The following is a 15,832-nucleotide window of genomic DNA, read 5'->3' on the forward strand; positions in this document are numbered from 1 at the left end:
AGAAAAGCGAAACGCTTTTAAGCCTATATAAATAAATTTATCATAATAAATTGCCCAATTTGCCTGTTTCCTTCAACTACATACAAGGAAAATACTTTATTCAGCCATAGACATCAAGTTCCAATTACAATACAGAGATTGAAAATTCCATTCAATCGATAAGGTTTTCAGTTTCAAAACAATTTTTTTTTCCTTCAAATAAGCGCATTTTACAGTGAAACCACTTGAAGATCAAATAAAAATATTAAGCATCATGTATCGGAATTCATTCCATACGAGGAATAAAATAAATCAAACTATTGTTGAACAGAATTAATATAATAATAATAATAGAAAGTTGGTTTTTTCATCCGTTCAAAAACATCCAAATAAGAGAGAGAGCCACTTTCATTATATATAAATATTTCCATGATATTGGACTTGGATACAAATTGAAAACAAATTTATTATTCGTTTCTCTCTCTCTCTATTTTTCTATTCTTTAGGCTCTCTTTACTTTTCGGATTATTGTATGCATTTTCTTTTCTTTTTTTTAAAAAAAAAGGGAGTGGGAAATAGAAAATAATAAAATAAGAAAGATGCATGTATATGTAGGGGATTTTCTTCCGGCCCATTTTGTCCGTCATCACATTCTATCTGAAGCACTCTATGTCGTCTCTCCCTTCAGACGTCTTCTCTGATGCGCATTTGAACAATCCGATGCCCACTCTTACGAATACAGAGACAACATTCCGATCTAAAAGTGCATTTGAATAATGCGTTTAGATTTCGTTCCGATAAACTGATTTTTCTTGGCAGAGGAATATATTCTCATGGTCCCTACAAAAAAAAGAAAAGAGAAAAAACTTATTTTGATATTTTTATTATTTATTTATTCTTCTATCTTCTTCTATTTTATAATTCGATCGATGTGGCTGAAGTTTTTTTGTTGTTGTGTTGAGGACGCAAGAATAATTTTAGTTGAGACTGTTTCCTTGTATGTAAGTTGACTTCTTCGGTACTTAATGTTATTTTTTTCCTTCTCTTTTTTTCTTATTGTACATTAAAGCTGAAAAAAAATTTAATCCATTTATAAGAGAAAATAATTTGTATTTAAAATTATGTATAATGATTTTTTTGAATTGAAATTAATCAATCGACGTGAGTGAATTCTTATTTTGCCATCGTGAACAAACCTTTCTTTAGCATTTTAACTCATATGGAGGTTTTTAGCCGACCAGTTTTCCTACTTGCCTTATCAGTAAAGAGAAAAAATGGTCGCATATGTGGACTATGGCAAAGCCTCCTAGATACTACTAAGAGTCTATCTAGAAGGCTTTGGCTGTGGACCTTTACATAATTTTTGAGAATCAATTCCCTTGGAAAATAGGTGGGGAGTTTGTTAAGGGTATTTGAGGTTTCCTCTGACTAACTGTCTTCTCCGTGGTTTTCGTAAAAAAAGCGCACAAACTACACCACGAAAGGTTTGCGTGTGTTGGAGGGGGTCTGCATAAAATGTGACCCAAAACAAAAAGCAGGAATTAAAATGAAATATATCAAGTAGTAATGGCTTAGCGAAGGTAGCCCTTATGAAGGCTATATTCTCAAATGGTGTCCGGCACCAGAGGGTCTCCTCCCTTTCAACTGTTAGGTTTATAATTGGTGTTCTGTGAAACCTCCGGGGTTCCATAAGAGTTTTTCGGGTTTTAGTGGTATCAAAAAGATGCTGTATGTCATTGCTCTTCATTGACAGTGGTGTCATGTGTACTTCCATACTTATCGCCGTTTTGCAATGCAAATATTAGTTTTCCTGCAACTCTTTTTTTGAAACTGTACATGTATTAATCACTAATTTTGTCCTGTCGCTTCATCTAGGTGCTATCTATCCCTGTCCTATTCTGTTTTGATATCATATATAGCAATTTGATTTCCCTGCCAACGTGCAATGTCATATACGAATTTAAAAGAAAGTGAGAACTGGTAGGGTGGCATCGAAAGTTGGGCTGTCTTGGGATTCCCTGGATGTGTTATTACACATACTCCGGCAACACCCTGTCAAAAATTCCTTGGAATATGGACTGGGTCACCGTATCGGTTAGTAATAAGAAAAGTACCAAAAGGTGTAAACATTTTCTCACTAGAAATATTGTCTGAGGCTTTCATGGCCGGCGTTAAATAACCCGGAAACCGTTTGCAAGTCATTTCTCACTAGAGTTACAATAAAGATATCTTTGCCAGATAAATGTTCATTTTTGTTTCGATTCCATTGAAAAATCTCGTGGCCATCGAGAATTTCCCACGAACCGAAACATTCTTTCTTTCTTTCAAAACGAACACGGTCCATGCTCTACCGCCGTCTTGCAATTGTCAGAAACGTTGGAAACCTCTGCCTTAAAGTAATGTCGTGAAATATTTTACAAATAAAATTGAATTATAAACGCAATTACATTTTTTGTGATTTCCAACCAGTGTGCCACAAAAGTTTAGCATGGTACGAGAGAAACCTTATATAGTATCCGGAAAAACGGATTTGGTTCAATAAATTCCAAACGGTATCGAAACAGCTCGCATAAAATAAAACAGAGACATTTACAACATGTGACAATGTCCTCCGAATTTGAAAAATTCAGCCATAAAACTTCTTATGCATGCGTAAAACTGGAGGTGTCGCTTCGAAGATACATATTGTGTCTGTGTTATTTTTATTTTCCATGCCGAGTTGAACGCGTCACAAAATATTCAGAGATTCGCAGCAAAGTTATGAAAAACATAACTGAGAAAATCTGAAGGAGAAAAAAAAAATTACCAGGTAATAACAACAACATATATTTTGACGCTTCTGGAAATGAAAAAAGAGCTTTCTCTCTCCTTCTCTCTTACACAATCACGATATAAAATATGAAATAAAATATATTTTCTTTTAAAAAGTAGAAAAAGAAGGTACCGACGTCAATTTTGTTGGTATCACAGAAACACCGCCGCGATGCATCATATTCTATACAAAACGATCTTATAAATATAATACCAGTGTTACTTGGGAGACATAAATTTCTTGTTAAATATGCATTGTTGTTCTGTCAAAATTTTTTTTACTTATTTTTTTTTTCCTTCCGTGTTAACCCTTTCTTTCCTTGCATATTTTCCCCACGGGTTCAAAAAACGTCACAGACAGATATTGGATCAATTCGAGTCCTTCATTTTCATGGCTCCGTTGCATTGCGTTCTTTTGTCGTCTATAAATTATCCATTTATATATATATTTTTTTCACTCGTTTTTTTCAGGTGTTTGTGTAATAGGTCTAGGAGACACGTATGCGTGTGCGTACGGGACAAAAGAAAAATTGCATTTATATCTTTCCGAAGCTAATCCCGGAAGACCGCCAGGTAGATAAACATCATTTTCGAGTATGGATAGAGCGAAAAATAAAAGCCCAAAAAAATTCTATCGGTAGGGTAAAAACGAGGGAAAAAAATTGTGATGTATACAGATATAAAACAGAAAAAAAAAAGCAACATAATAAAAGATAGGATTTACTGGTCCGTTCTGACATCGGAAGGAGCACTAAATCCATAAGATATATTGGAAGCAATTTTTTAATGTGATGGCCGAGAATGGGTTATACATACGTAGCCCTCAGTATTTCGTCTAATATGGCCAAGGTCTTGGTCCATAGAGAATTGTTGTACGGTTGCAGGTGAACAAACAATACATCATGAAGCATGACATCTCATTGTGGATTGCACAATTTTATTTTTTTCCCTTAGGTTTCCAGCTATCTCATGTGAGTGGATTTGTCCACGTCTGGATGTAGAGATGGTGTCTTTAATCTCCGACGTAGCAAGGAAAAAAGCAACTGGAAGCCGCATACCGCGGTGTTTCCATCACGGTGTTTTCTTTATTGTCGAGGGATTTCGATTTCGAGGGCAAAGAAACAAAAACGAAGACTAGAAGTTGCAATAGTGTTTCATTTGGCTGGTCTCTATCATTTTTATGGTTTCTTTTTTTCTTCATTTTATCTAGACATATGTTCAATGTTGGTGTAAGGCACCTTATTTTGCTGGACGTTTCTATAAGAAAAAATATTTTTTTTTCTGCTGTCAAGCATCATTTCCGTTACAAACAGAAAGGTTTTCCCAACTATTACGATACAAAATCTTTCCAAATATACATGCATATTTTATTCGGTTTGCGATAGAATTTCAACTTCTTCCAAAGCTTTCCGATATAAGATGAATGGATATCGAAAATATTTCCATCCGTAATATTGTGATATTCTTCTCTGTCAATGGCGGCAAATTTTTGCTGCGTGAATACAGTGTCCTAAAATGGAATACTTAACAGTACATACATTCCTACGGGGGAATTCCTAACGAATCGGTGCATGCAGGAACGTGTATATGCGCGACCTTGACGTATTTATGTTGTCAGAGTTGTGCTTTTTTCGTGTACTTGCTGGTGCTGCCATTTACCTTCCATATTTTGAAGTGAAGACAGTGAATCTTCCTTTCTTTCTTCAACCCGAGCACAACTCAAGTCTATCGCCATGGACAATTTACTACCTAGTGAGTTGTGCTGGAAGTGTGGGTGTGTGTACCTAACAGTCTGAGTGCGTATCGGCTTACATTTGCGTCTCGAAGTTGGGAACCACAGACAAAAAGCCAACTTCCACGACAATTTTTTTTTAAAAGCGAAACCATGGAAACACTTCATATTGGAAAAGTGGTTCCGGCAAAATATTCATGTGACAGGCCACAAAATTTGTGTCCTTCATTTTAAATTATTCTAGAGATGGCGAAAAATTCTACCGATGGATGGCGCTGTGATACCAGCAATTGTAAATGGACAATAAATGAAAATTACTGTAAAGAGTACAGTGAAATGTCTCTTAATTTTTTTCCTATGCCTCCCTTTGGACCATATTTTCTTCTCGTGGAATTCTTTAACCAAAATTCTTCTCTCTCCCCACACGGAAGAGTTGAACCGTCTTTTTTTAAATTTATTTTTGTTCACATTGTACAAAAATTATATAAATAAGGTGAATTTCGACCAAACCATCGTGCTAGAGCAGCGTTTCTAAACCTATGGTCCGCGACGATGGTTCAGGTGTTCCGTACGCAGACTTAATACTTTAATTTTAACTAGATGGAAACTTATTCAATTGTTGTAATTGAGATTATAGTAGTATCCATATGGATTTGCCAATAAAAACTGTACTGTCATACTTAGGTTCATTATACCTCATCAAGGAAAATGCAGGAAATTGCGATCCTAAACGATCCTAAATAAGGGATATCACTATATTGCTAATTACAGCAAAAAGGGGGGGGGGGTGTGGTGAACGTTGGAGAAATAAAAGGTTGCTACAAATCGCAGTAAACAAAACTTTGACGGAAAAACAATTCAAATGGCACGATTACTGTAAAATACGGAACGTCGCCAATTGTCTTTAAAAATGTGTATTTATGCCCAAAATTATCATAAGTTATAAAAACTTTTTTTATTAACGATTTTAGTGAGCATTGTAAATAAACATGATTAAAAAACGGGACAAATGTATTTAAAAAGAAATTCAGAACTATTAAAAATACAGAAATGTCCCGTAATATGGGACTCAAGTGGTCCGTTGAATTGTTTCAGACATTTTACTGGTCCTTGGGTTTAGAAAGGTTGAGAGACACTGTGCCAGAGTCCTCCCTCTTGAGGGCTTTTGTTGATAGTTCTAATGGATTGCAAGTAAAAAGTCCTAGTTTTTCTTAAGATGTTCTCATTTCACTTAAATACTTCACCTTTGCGGTGAGTTTTCAGATTTAAGATGGATAATTTAGCGAAATATTTCCATCTGAGACAATCTTCTTAAATAGCAGTTGAAAGGGTATTTCTTTTTGGTATGTGAAAACAGGGTGTGTGAAATAGAGTGATGGTTTTCAAAAAAGAAATGTCATGGAAATGCTTGATTTAAAAAGAAAATAATTTTCTAGAGGCAGAATTTCGCGGGACAGGCCGAAAAATTCAATTCAGGAAGCCGTTATATTTTTAGTACAAAAATTATTTCGACAAATGGTGCTACAACATCAGCAATGAACAATGAATTAAAATCGTATGACAATATTCTTAAAATGTCCATTATCAATTACATGCTATTATCATAGAACGAAGGTGACTGACGGTATCTGCGTAGTGGATACTCGTACGGCTGAAAATGGACAAATTATAATTTTTTTACGTTTCCTCTCGAGCGTTTGAAAATTTTATTTGGCGCATAAAATCTTTCTAGTGGCTCCTACAAAAAAAAAAAAAGAAGAAAAGAAAAAAGCAATTACAGGAATACGGTGGCTACCCCTTTGGTTGAGGAGCAGTAGCTTTGTGAAGTGTCTCTTAATTTTAATCCTACGTGGTCCCCTTTGGACCACATTTTCTTCTCGTAGTAACCAATATCCTTCCGTCCCATATTTCTATTAATTCAATTGATTTATGAATTTATGATTGAATTGTGCGAAAATTTCATAAGTAAGATGGATTTCAGTCACCTCTACGCTAGGCTTACCAACCGTCCTCTTGGTGAGCTTCTGTGGATAGTTCTAGTGGATAAAAAAATAGTCCCACTTTTCTCGTTATAGGTCTCGCCCAGATAGTTCACCTTTGTCGTCTTCTGTTCAGAACTCTCTGTGGCCCACTTAACCACCTGTTATGACATCCCTTTCTCTTGAGTTTCATTCGTGCCCCCCCCCCCCCCCCCCCCCCATTGAACATCCCAAGGCCACAAGGACGGTGCCATACGACTCTCGATCGGGAAATAATGCTTTTGATGAGCTCTCGATTTGGAAAATTTTCAATACAAACTTGTGGTTCCGCAAGTGACTCTAGTATGTTAGCCCCAATTCACAATGGTTATCTCCGCTTTGCCACCATTATCCACGGCACTCCGAAATATTCTTGAAAAGAACCACTTCAAATCACTGAACAAGTACGCATCTATATTTCTAGCTCACCGTGACGCCTCTGATAAAGGCTGATCACGGCACTAGGAATTGTGACGCAGACTTTGAGAGCCACTGGTTCAGAGTATTTTATCGTTGTTCAAAATGTTTCTTGAGTAAATAAAAAAATTCAAAAATTCGGTGAGAATTTACATGAACGATGATGTCTTCGATGATTCGTCTACAGCAAGGGGTTTTCAACCCATGTCCCGCTGACCAAATGTGGCCCATCGAGCTTTTTACTGCGGCCCGCAGACCATTTTTAGAAAATAGATACTTTACATAGAAAAACAATTAAATAAAAAAAAATATTAAAGAGCACCAGCCACTACAATCTGTACTGCTTTATTTAGAACTGTGATATACTTTGCAGATTTAATAGTAATGCTGTGTATTTGATGCCTTAAAAGGGCCGTCACAACAAATTCGGTGGGGGGAGGGCTTGAGCCAAAACAGCTTTTGTGTGTGTGTGTGAGGCCTATATGATATTTCATATAAAATACATATTTCGAGAGGCCAAATTCGGCATTCAAAAGGTATGTAGTCGCACGATTTCAAAGGTATGTAGTCGCACAATGCTAACAAACACCTTAATGAAAGAAATGCTTTTTTTTTTAAATTATTGAAAAAAATTATTTTATAATTGATGAGAAAATTTATAACTAATGTAAAAAATACTTACAGAATTACTGAAAGAAATAATTGCAGAAATGCTGATAGAAATAATTTCAGAATTATTGAGAGCAGTTTCAGAATTGTCAAGAGTAATTTCATAATTGTTAAAAGTGATAATTCATGAAAAAAATTTAGAATTCTTGAAAGAACTAATATGATTAATGAAAATTGAATCATGAAATTTTAGAATTATCAGAACAAATTTCCGACGTGATAAAAGAAATGATTGATCAAAGATAATTAATTAATTAATTACAAAAAGTTATTTGAAAATAAATAACAATTCTCGAATTTAATGAAATAAATAATGCATCACATCTTTCACATGAAGAATTGCATGACACACTCCAGATATGATGCTGTTGAATGTTCAGTTCGATGACTAGAACTAGGAAAAGGGGCCACTCAAGTACGTATTACGTAAGCACACATGGGGGGGGGGAAGGGGAGGGGTTCGCATTTGCTGACATCTGATGAAAATGGGACCCTCAAATGCGGTGGGATACCCAGGCCCCATCGCCATATACCAATATCAGCTCATTGTCTTCACGGAGTCCCAGATAGGGACCAGTACCAGTCTAGGAAGCTATGGCCAACATATTTTCTTTTGCTGACGGTGGGGGAGAGGAGGGGGTGAAAAAGGGACTCAAAAATAGTCAAGTTCTGCTTACGCTCTACTTGAATGGATCCAAAGCGAAAAATAGTGTGGATTGCAAAATCAGTTAATTATTTTCCTCACACGTGCACCAGACCACCACGTTTTTCTCTCACATGTGCACCAGAGGTGCCGACGTTAGAGAAAACATTGAGGGGGGGGGGGAGGCTGAAAGTTACTGGTCATCCCGTATGTACGGTACGGGACTCGAAATCGTATGCAGAGGTTTGGGGGAGGGTTACGTTTCATATAGTATATTCATTAATTATTGGGGGGGGGGGGGAGTACTTAAATATTCTCTGCTCTCAGGTTCCGGCGTCTATGACTGGAACATCTGTACTTACATTCTCCTATTAGCTTCATTTGAAACTCAAGTTAAAAATTATGTGGGGAAAAATAAATGAATAAAAGGAAGATGTAGAAGGTTTTTCAACCGTCCAAGTCGTCCTTGAGAAGAGGCGCTGTATCGGTGACTACCTTGTGCTATGATTAACACATGATACGCTACTATAGCCACCTACCGTACGACTAAGCTGCCAAACCAGATACTATTTGAAAGAGAAGGTAAACGTGAGTGGTATTGCTATATAGTGGAGGAATGTGCGGAAAACTCTTTGATCCTCAACAGACTACGACGTATATATCATTGAAACAATCCCCCACCCTCCTCTACCCACTTGATATACACTGTATGTCCGTATATTTTCACTTTTCTTTACAGAAGAAGCAGCAGAAGCAGCAGTGCCAGAGGTCATGTAAAATGTGTGGATGGTAATTTTTGACGGCTCCTTTCGCTGTAATATTTATGGCATGGGAGTTCAAGAGAAGTTATGATTTAAAAACCGTAAAGAAGGTGTGTGTGCGTGTGTGTGTGTGCGTGCGTGCGTAGCGTACGTTGTTACAGGAGGACGGAGAGAAAAAAAAATCTATTGCTGTGTGAAGGTGGGATTTTGTATAAAGAACAGTATTACATTCTACGCGTGTAAAAAAATTGGTTGTTTTTCCTTCGTTTGCCACCCACTCTACTTATCATATTTTATGATAATAACTCTATATGCACGTATATGGTATTTTATTTAAGAAAGTGAACATCATTTACACAATTGAAAGTTGCACACTCACGATTTTGAATAACTTAGAGAACTGATCCTCAAACTTTTTCCCACCACGGTTCAATCGCTATGATACAGTGTACCCACGGCTCCCTAATAACACTCCAAAAAAAAAGAAAAGAAAGGAACCGATTCAAAAGCATTGAGTAGGAGCACATCAATGTAGGCACACACCCTTGACAAACGTAATAAACACTAATTTTTGGCCTCTCTTGTGTCCTTTTTGACATGAAGAAGATGAATAAGAACAAAATGAGAAAATTAAATAAATATAAAAATGACAATTTTTTTTGTGTATGTACTGGCCTCCACATAATTTTTCACGGATCATCAGTTGTCTAAAACCATCGGCTGCTGATCTGGTTCAAGATATATTAGTGATAAAACTCGTCAATTTTTATACCGTTTGGTATATGCCCTTAAAACAGGGGTTCTTTTATGTTGCGTGGACCTTTTTTGTCAATAAATCGAAGGGCGATAATATGGAGACAGTAAGCTGAAAAAAAAAAGTGCCAATTATTTTGTTTCCCTATCTGAAGAAAGATCATATTCTGAGTGGGAAATGCTCAGAAACACAAATGCACACAAATTTTAAACCATCAATATCTTTTTAACCACTGTTGGAGAAGAGGACTTCTCCAAAGTTTACCAAGTTTGGTACGATGAGGATGATAACACAAACTCTATTGACGATTTCGTCAAGCAATGCTGAGGTAGAAAGGGTATAAAACCATCATTAACAGTAGCTCAATGGGAAAAATATGCACTAAACAAGGTTTTCATAAAAAAATTCTATAATATCATTAGAGAATTTGAATAATGGAGAAAGCGTACAGTAAGTGACAGGATTCTATTCGAAACAGGTGCCCGTCATTAAAGATTTGACTGTGTGGTATATTTCAGTTAATGTGAAAAAAACCAACAAAAATAAATGATAGATAAAAGAGATGAGTGAAAGTATTTTTTATTTGTACTTTTGTTAAATGTATTGTGTTCGATATGAAAGTAACATCTGTGTGTGGAGTTGAGCCACACAACGTTGAGATTGTATTTTTTTCTCGCGTTCGTGAGTAGCCACTGGATTTAGCAGGTCTAGTCACAACTATAGCCAGTAGGGAAACTTTATAATTTTTATACCTCTAATTTACATAAATATTTCATATTTATATATAAAATTTTAAAAACGGTTTTGTAATTATACCTTGGTATTATAAATGCGAGAAACAGCGTTGATCTAGGGCTTTTGCTGCCACCTATTGAATAAAAAAAAATATCTATCATATTTCTTAAAATAAAATTTTTGTCGGTTTCAAACCGATGTGCAGCATAAAATTGCTCAACATATTGTATAAAACTATACGTTTTTTATTTATATATTACATAATGGCATAAATTTGATGTGCCGAAATACCAGTTACTATAGTTTTTTGGTACTTTCAAAAAGTAATTTTGAGAAAAGCATAACTGGTATTATGCGTATTTGTCTTCTGTGCAAAAGTTATCAGTACGAAAAAGTTAGTAGAATTCTAACTCATTTATAATCGTTCAAGGCAACATAATTTATCTTTCTGACGCACACAAATGTTTAGTAATAATCTTTAACAAGCGTCTTTCGTTCGCCCATCATCTGTAGTTATCACGAAAGACAAGCTGGCCAAAGATTCGAAGCCCAGTTGCTGTATAGGCCCATGTCCGCACTGGGCTGTTAAATATTAGGACCGTAAAAATAGATCACAATACGTTGACTACACATTTGCATCACGGCTGCCAAAGAAAGCATTTCTGTGGAATTTCATGCATGTATGTGGGAACACTTGCATTATAGTCGATGGAAAAACTAAAACAAATGAATGTTTAGTGTTAGATTTTTTTTTAAATTTAAATAAGTAAAATTTTTAAACTTTTGGACTTTTTATGCCCGCGTCAGGCATGTGTTGAAAAAAATACATGCCAGTGCAAATGTCGGGCAATAAATGTGTCGAGCTCTGGCGGACACCCTGAAACTACTTCGAAATCCTACGAGAGGTCCATGGACCCCCCGCTTAAGAACCATTGCCATGAACGGTTCTTAAATTAAAGGGGTATTCACGAGGAAAACATATTATTGAAGAATCACATATTATACGCGAAAAAGTAAAGAAAGGATCTTATATCCTTTTTACATTACAGGATGCATAGCTAACAGCACACACCGCAAATAATTTGCAAACCGTTGATCCCAGAAGGCATACTTGCAATTGGAAAAACGTATCCAAACAAAGAGATCTCAGATCCATCATTCATATTCGCTAGGGGTTGTATAAATATGAAAAAAAAACTTTTTATACGACACCCAACTAGAAAGTTGTTACCACGTCTGTCCCGGGGGGGGGGGGGAATACACGTTTCTTAAGCCAGACATTTGCTGAGACATTTGATTAAAAAAAGAAGAAAAGTTAGAAAGAAAAAAAAAGCAAAAACAAAATAGCACAAATGTGGGTAAAACGCGCTTTACTATTGCTCAACGAGAAAATGTCAATGACGATATGTCCTGCTTTTTGGTGTAGGATTATTTCGCTTTCTTAATAATGCCACATAACAAAACAGCTCTTCTTTATGACTATCGAAACTTACGGTTATCCTGTAAAAAGAAATATAACGAGGCGATTTCCACCAACAAATTTATTTCAAAGGCGTTTACTTTGCCTTTATTTGAATGTTTCAGAAGAATCACTGGGTGGGGACCAAAAAATGCACGCTTCCCCCTTTTGATAGAGTGCATTTATGTTTCTGGTATTACTATCCAATACTTTGTTTGTTCCTTCAAATTTTCTCAATGTCTTTGGCGTCCAAGTATGCCCAAAAACGTGATGTCTCGCTCGTGAATTTTTATTATAAGAAATTTTTAGACATTTTGGTGTCTAAGCTCTTTCCCATCTGCCACCCGGGTGCGCCGCATCCATTGCACCCTCGTTTAAGCTTCTACTGCAACTTTAAATGATCCAATCACCCGTTGCAAATGCACTGAAGACTTGCATACCACTAGAAATGAACTGAAGGTGGGCGTAACTATATGTATATATTAAAATGCTAAGAAAGTTTGTGAACCTTCTTGCATATTGTGCCAAAACTAACGTTTTCCACTTTTTTATCTTATGACTACACTCGTTCTTTGCAGCATCGCTCATGCAGGGTTGTACGAATGAGAGCCAGCCTCCCCTTCGACCTTCCACATGATACTTACATAACATTAAAAAAAAATCCAAGAATTTATCATCGTCACTTCGAAATATGAAAGATGGGTGGCAGCACAAACAAGAACACAAACCAGGCTCAGTTCTTACAACATAAATACGTTAGAGCTACGCATATACATTCACAACACGTTCTTACATGTACTGATTCGTTAGAAAATATGCAGAGGAATGTGCACGAGGTGCATATACGGTTAAATAAGAGTAGCAGTAGCATTGCCGATCACGTTCCCCGTAGTCCTGAATGACAGTCACTTCCCCACGGGTACACGTACCACAATCCGAGGCAGTGATGGTAACCTTGTCAAGCAAAATTTCCCTTTTGACTAAATTTTTCCCACACATTATGATAATTGTCATGCCATCTATCGATGGAAATATGCTGTCAAGTATTTTACGCTAGAAAAGCATTGTTTTTTGCATTTATATATTTTTTTCCAATAAAAATTCTTTTGTTTGATGAACTCTCAAAATTTTCCACAAACGCCAAGAAATTTCCCATGTGGACCAATTTTGGTTAATTTTTTCCACGAATATGGGAAATTTCCCACGAGTTACCCACACTGATCCGAGGACTTCTGACATAGTTTTAAAACAGAGATGCTGCAATCAAAAGGAAATACGAAATTAGCAATCTGAAAATAAATACATATACCGGAAGAGAGCAATTGAAATTTCTCAAATGAATACACCTTAGAAGCAAGAAAAAATTATTTTATTATTCATTCATTCATTCATTATTATTATCATCATTATTATCAACTGCAAAATGATTTTGACACTTCATATCGAAAATGCGTTCACAACTAAATTGCGGAAGGATTTTTCTTCGTTGAGTTGTTGTTCTTGTTGAAATCTCTCGACGCTCTTTCTATAATAATCATCATCAGTCTTTTGAATGTGGATGAGGCTCATCTCAATCTCCTCTTCTTCTTCTTCGTGTCTGTCTTTGTGAGCAAAGCAAGCGTCCAGCGTTTGTGGTGAGCCACATTCTGTACCGACTTCTTTTTTTTTTTATACTACGGAGGAGCTTCTGCAAAGTTTGTCATAAACGAAATTAATGAGCTAGTACAAGCAAATAACTTTTGGCGTTTCCGCTCGGCATGAAAGGATGAATGGAATATTTTCTCGAACATATAACGCCATAAAAATCTTCTCAAACAAAAGGCGGCGGAATTCTTGGCCTTTTACTTTTGTGGCTTATCGAAGAATAAAAAGGAAATGTGAGGAGATGCTTAAGAATTTTTCCGTAAAAATCTCCAGAGAAAACCCAAAACCCCTCTCTTCTCGAGGACAATGACACTCTTGTGTGTGTATATGCGCTCGTCTTCGTGGATATTTCTCTCCTTATTTATTTTATTATTATTATTATCATTTTTTTTTTGTATTTATATGTACGAGAGTATCTCATGGGTGCTTTGTGTGCTTTACCTATTTAGTAGCTTTCCTTGGCCATGTCTTGTCGTGAGGTTTTAGGAAGCAGATCGTTCCAGTCGTAATCATTCCATCTGTCCTACTCTTGTGTTCCGGCTGCCAGAATGGAACGTCACAGGAACACAAACGGTTCCGTTGATGTCAATTTTTTTTTTTTACTCAGTGTTGTCGAGCAAAAAAAAAACTCCTTTGTTTCTAGTCACGGACCCGTGCGAAAATAACGGAGACCAGCTGTCGGATGATGAAATGAGCTAGAATTAGTGTACAATATATATATATATGTACGTCGCCGTAGAGCGAGAGAAGAAATAGACTGCCCCAGGCTCGTTTATTACGGGCTAGGCTCTGTTAAAACCTGCACCCTACGTGAAAGAAAGTAAAAAGAATGAGGGGGGGGGGGGAATCGAGCTCCTTTGCGGAAGGAATTTGAAAATGTGTAGCGTGGTGCAATTAGCATCCGAGATGAGATTTTTCCGAAAACAATCGAGCCTTTTTACTAATTGTACGTTGTATGTACGGTGATTGCGGACGCATTTGTGGTTGGCAATTTTTCGCCTACTGCCAACCACGATCGACACGAGATATATATATATATTTTTTTTCTATTCTGTTTTGTATGTCGAGATCGTTCCTTAATTAAGGGCCACCTAGACCGCATGATTCAGCGCGCATAAAGGTGGAACGTCATTAATGGGGCGCACGACGAGCAATTTGGCAACTTCAATGCAGTCTCTCAATCTACTCTTTCACTACGGCTTCATTGTTTTCATTCATCTTTTTTTTCCGCTTCCAGATTAGCCTTAAAAGATATCTAGAAACTTAAAAAATATAAATTTTTGAAGAAGTTTGTGGCAAACAGCGCTATATTTGTATGTTCAGCCATTCTACTCTCAGTGACGTTCAAAGTAGAATGACCATTATTGACCAAGATATTCAATAAATTCTGAATTTTCAGATAAAATTCGAGAAGGGATATTATGAAGAAACACATGGAAAATTATGATGAATTATGGGGCCTTTCCAGTTCCCGTTTGAAAAGTGGCTTATATGTATGTATGGATGTCGTTACCCAACTTTCACTATGCTGCAAATCGTACCCAAACAGCCCGTTCCTATTATTTACCAGCGGTGTGATTTGAAATCGTTTAAAAAAACAAACTAATTATTAAAATTAGACAAACATAAACATCAAGAAATATCATGAATATGCTCAAGCCCATAGGCGTACAGTTATTGGAAATATTGGAGGGCTCAAAATGTTTTTTTGGGAGGCACAAACCAGGTAAAAATCGAATGGGGGGGGGGGGCGGCGGCTCGAGTTCATGGCCGGATACAGGTATACGCCTATCCTCAACACTGGTTAATTCGATATAAATAAATAACCCGGTTAATTTCCAAAAGGGCATGGTGCATGAGCTACGTGAATAATTGACAATTATACAAAATTAGAACAAACACGTTATAGATGCAAATACTGTCAACGCTCGTTAGAACGACCCCCCATCATTCCATGGAAAGCAGACGTTATATTGGGAGGTCATTGTGTCGAAAAATTGAGTTATATTGGGAGGTCATTGTGTCGAAAAATTGAGTTATATTGGGAGGTCATTGTGTCGAAAAATTGAGTTATATTGGGAGGTCATTGTGTCGAAAAATTGAAAAAAAAAGTGTTTCTTGAGAGAATTCCATATTTGGACGGGATAAAGAATTGTAATATTTATTTTTTGAAAAGGCAAGCAGTTGCAACGGAAATTTATCGATTTATA

At 36.5% G+C, this 15,832-nt stretch overlaps 1 long non-coding RNA gene across 1 annotated transcript in view; it reads right to left on the reverse strand.

The window, feature by feature from the left end:
- Positions 1 to 491: 491 nt before the first annotated feature.
- LOC149083082 (uncharacterized) overlaps positions 492 to 15,832 on the reverse strand; it is a 71,069-nt gene continuing 55,728 nt past the window's right edge. The window contains exon 3 of the long non-coding RNA XR_016193306.1: positions 492 to 819. This is a non-coding gene — a long non-coding RNA (uncharacterized LOC149083082). The remainder of the gene's footprint in view (positions 820 to 15,832) is intronic.

The sequence above is a fragment of the Pholcus phalangioides genome, unplaced genomic scaffold, assembly GCF_987345545.1.
Source record: "Pholcus phalangioides strain wild (caught in Gottingen) unplaced genomic scaffold, Ppha-v1.0 ptg000009l_1, whole genome shotgun sequence".
NCBI lineage: Eukaryota > Metazoa > Arthropoda > Arachnida > Araneae > Pholcidae > Pholcus > Pholcus phalangioides.